The 4273-nt window shown below is 33.5% G+C and overlaps 1 long non-coding RNA gene across 1 annotated transcript; it reads left to right on the top strand.

Moving 5' to 3' along the window:
• The first annotated feature begins 2000 nt into the window (after positions 1-2000).
• On the top strand, positions 2001-3422 carry LOC108245458. The gene is made up of 3 exons (XR_005234472.1): positions 2001-2691; positions 2835-2960; positions 3053-3422. It is a non-coding gene; the product is annotated as an uncharacterized LOC108245458 (long non-coding RNA).
• The last annotated feature ends 851 nt before the right edge of the window (positions 3423-4273 follow it).

Below are 4273 nucleotides of genomic sequence, written 5' to 3'. Positions count from 1 at the left end.
TTTTTTTTACTTACTTTACTTTTACTTATTAACACTAAATATGTCAACCTTTCATTTATTTATTTATCTTGTTGGAAATAATTGCTTGCATTGTTTTCTTAGTGACCCAGGTAATTAATTATTTAGACACAAAGCCTCTGTGAAGATATTCATTTTTCCCCTAGTCACTCTGCAGATCTTCTGTTAAAAAGATGGCACATATTTCAACACTCCTTTATATAAGAATAATGTCATTTTGTGCTGTCAATCTTACCAAGTAATGTCAACTTGGTAAGATTATTAAAGTGGAGTTTTATGGAAAAGCATCAGGGTGTCTAAACAGATGCAATACAAATTTACTTGACTCACACTTTAATATGCACCATATCCAAATATGTATACTTCGACTTAGTGTTTTTTAGTTGCTTACTCCTTTGGAATATTGACTGTAAACTGTTTAAAACATTTGTTGATCAACCTGTTTTTTTACCAAATGTATGGAGAATGTCCTTTTATATTGCTCAGTATAACCCATTATCCCTTTTTGTGGCTAGATGTTATTTGAGATTTACTTTGTATTACAGGAGTGGAAGTACCATTGCTGAATATACTCTCAGTGCTCCTGTTAATGACACACAAATTGAAAAAGTAAAAAATGGAATATTAAAAGAAGTGGGAAAACTGTACCCATGGGAATTTGAGAGTAAGGAAAATCCTACAAAATTTGTGGCATGTTTTGATTGTCGTATTTATGTTGTCCTACATATATATATATATATATATATATATATATATATATATATGATCTGTATGTAAAGACAATTGTATAATCATTCTCTGTTCTTTGTGTCATATGAAGGTGAGACAGAATTACAGGTGAATCCAACAGAAATATTTCCTGGGGAAAACGTGGCTGTCACATGTGGCCCTCCACCAAATGATCTAAATTTTACTACAACCTTGTATGTAGAGTGGACAAATAATGGCATTGTTATAAAAAAAGAAAATACTTCCACTGGAACATCAATATTATCTGTGCCAAATTTTGTTTCATTAAATGACGGTAAGAAATAAATCTTGTACATTGTAGCCAACAGTAACGTTCCCAAATTACAAGTAATGCCAAGATGTTTTCTTATTCCACTAAGTTGTTATAACAATGTGGCTGTGAATATTTGTGTTAGAACACAAAAATATTGCAATCACACCAATGGTTTATCTTGACTAATCATTACAAAAGAAATGGAAAAGCAGTCAATGTAATTTGAAAAGTCAAAGATACTTTTTTTAAGTTGGCTTGAAAAAAAATGCTCATAAGAGCTGAGGAATGAGTTTAGACAGATGGTATGAATGGAAAAAAAGATTCCCTATTGGTTATGTTTACTTGTCTAGAGTGAATATTAGTGAGACTTGTGTAGGCCTTAAAATGTTTAAAAGACATTTGACATTGCTGATGCAAACTCAGAGCCAAACAAGGCCAGTAGTTACATGGATTCTAATGTGAGGTTGACAGAGGGAAAAAAGATAGCCAGAGCACAAGGTAAAGATGCAACAACTAAGGAGATCTAATGTGAACAGCAGGGTTTGATTGAAGCTCTTTGCATCCCTTTGACAAACATGGACATGTGGCATTGAGAAATAAATGGACAGTGAATGCCAGTAACCAGTTTAAAGTAGTTGATACCAGTAGGTCTGGATGGTGAATGTATTTTATTTTAGGATGGAATTAGTATAAAAAATATAGTGACAGATGGATTTGATATCCATTTAAGGAAAGTATACTTGGAGCACTGCATAAGTCTTGAAGCAGTTCCAGCCAGTCTGGTAAGTGGACAGTGTTTGAAGTGTGAGGCTATTAAGGATGGCTTCCTTTGAAGCAATAGAAAGATCGATCAGCTAGATCAGGTGCAGACAAGAAAACGACTGGTGTTAGGTTAGTTTCAAACTCTAGAGACAAGAGTGAATTTCTGAAAAGAGAAGTAAGACAAGGCATCAGCAAAGGTGTTCAGGGACATATTTGGTGTTGAGGAGAAACTGTTGTACCAAGATTAGAGTGAGTCTACCAACCAAATTCATGATTCTAGGGTAACAAGAGCAACCTTTGCTCACAATTTTTACTACTGCTGAGAAATCTCAGAGAATGAGGATTGACGTCTTGGACCATTCTGTCCCCAAAGGATAGCACCTATAATGGTGGGTTATAACGTGTGAAGAGAAGATAGGTGGACTGTGTTCTGAGGGATCTGAATTTTAGGGACCATGTGGATGTAAACCATCTGCTGCTGGAATAATTACTAAAGCCTATAATGGGGTCTGCACCAGAGTAAAGATGGATACAATAAGTACTCTATTCCATGAAGGCAGAAAATGAAAATGATGCCAGAGACACATTTCCATTTTGCAAGCATTATCAACGGTGACTGAATCATGTAGAGAATGCATGTTCGCTGATTTGGTCAAGAAGTTTGAATTTTAGGTTTCAGAGTTTTATATTTTTGTGCCTGTGCCTTTTTTTTTCAGCAACATATGCATGCAAACTAAAACGGGCAGACGGTTCAACCTTCAAACAAAGCAGAAACATAAATTCCAAACCAGAACCTTTCATTTATGTGAACCCAATCAGAACAACAGTGAAATGTAATTCTAATGTGACACTTCAGTGCTCTGTAAACAGTCCTTACAAGGTTAAATTTAATATCTCAAATGATACAGGTAAGCATAAAATAAAAAAGGAAGTCTATGGACAGAAAAAAATGTTAAAAGTTACTTTAACATATGTGTGAGATACAATACAAAAACTTTACTTTGTGAATAAAATTATTAAACTGCACTAATTCAACATTTTTGAAATACAGGTCAGACAATCAACTATAACTATTCAGTCTCTGATCCCTGCTCAGATAGGAACGAAAGTATCATCTGTCAGGTAGAAAACAACACAAATTTCCACAAAAAAATCACTCTGGTAGTAACGTCAAAGGGTAAGTAATAAATCTACTAAAAACTGCATTTTGTACAAACAATACACATTTTATCTAGTTATAAATTAATTGGAAAATCATGTTTCTTTTAGGTCATCATTGTTCAAATGAAACATTTGGTAATGCTTTGCAAGGTGATATGGCTGTGGTGCCCTGTGATGATGATGAGGAAGGAAATAAGACAGCAGTTTGCATGAAAGATCACAGCTATGGAGATATACAAGACAACTGTGTCCTAAAAGTTGTTCACCAGCTGCTCACTCAGTCTGAGGTAGCCTAGTTTTTCTGGCATTCCTGACACCAATTTCAAAAGTAATGGTAGTTGTTTGTACCCTTTTTGTAATATTTATTGTTCCTTAAAATTTACCAATTACTCAGTAATATTATTAACTAGCACAGCATAATTTACCATAACCAAAATCTAATGATAGTTCTACAAAATGGATGATGAAAATTAAAACGTGATGTAATGTAACTTGTAGTGTAGTTTCGTCAAAATAAAATTCAATTTATTTCCTGTATTGTAAATGTGAAATCTAAAATCTGTTTAACAATAACTACATAGCTACACAGATCACTTAATGTTTTTTACAAAAACAATTAAAATTTGAACTAAAGATAAAAATGCAAATCAACCACCCTTACAAAACACCAGCCATATTTACATGTGCAATCAACTGAAATTGAGAAATATGCACCCTCCAACTTTAGAAAGGCATTTGTAGCTGGATTTTTAGAAGAATCAATTTATTTGTTTTCTTTCAGCAGTTCCTTTTTCAGGGGTCACCACAGAAGTTGATCCTTCTCCACCTAACTCTATCTTCTATGGGGCGCCATTTGTAAAGGAGCTTGTGCTCAAAATTCATGCCTAAATTTTGTCACATTTAGCTTCAAACACTGTTTAAAAATGTAGTGTTGATTTTCTGATGTCACTTTTTACAACATTTAGCTAGTTACATGTAATTGTTACAGCTAAATGCTAAATATAAATCTAAATGCTAAATGTTCAATCTAAATATTATATGTTAAATCTAAAAATTATATGTTAAATCTAAATGTTAAATGTTTTATCTAAATGTTAAATGTTATATCTAAATGTTATATGTTATATCTAAATGTTATATGTTTAATCTAAATGCTAAATGTTATATCTAAATCTAAATGTTGAAACTAAATGCAAAATAATTTGTCGCTCTTCACCACCATTGCCGCTTTGCTTAAAAGCCTCGTTTGGACCCGCAATGAATTATGGGATATGGTGAGCTAGCAGCCGCCCGCTAGCAGCCGCCGCTAGCGCTAGATGCTGGGTACCC

The sequence above is a fragment of the Kryptolebias marmoratus genome, linkage group LG19, assembly GCF_001649575.2.
Source record: "Kryptolebias marmoratus isolate JLee-2015 linkage group LG19, ASM164957v2, whole genome shotgun sequence".
NCBI classification, from domain to species: Eukaryota; Metazoa; Chordata; class Actinopteri; order Cyprinodontiformes; family Rivulidae; genus Kryptolebias; species Kryptolebias marmoratus.
This window is presented reverse-complemented; position numbering and strand designations above follow the sequence as displayed.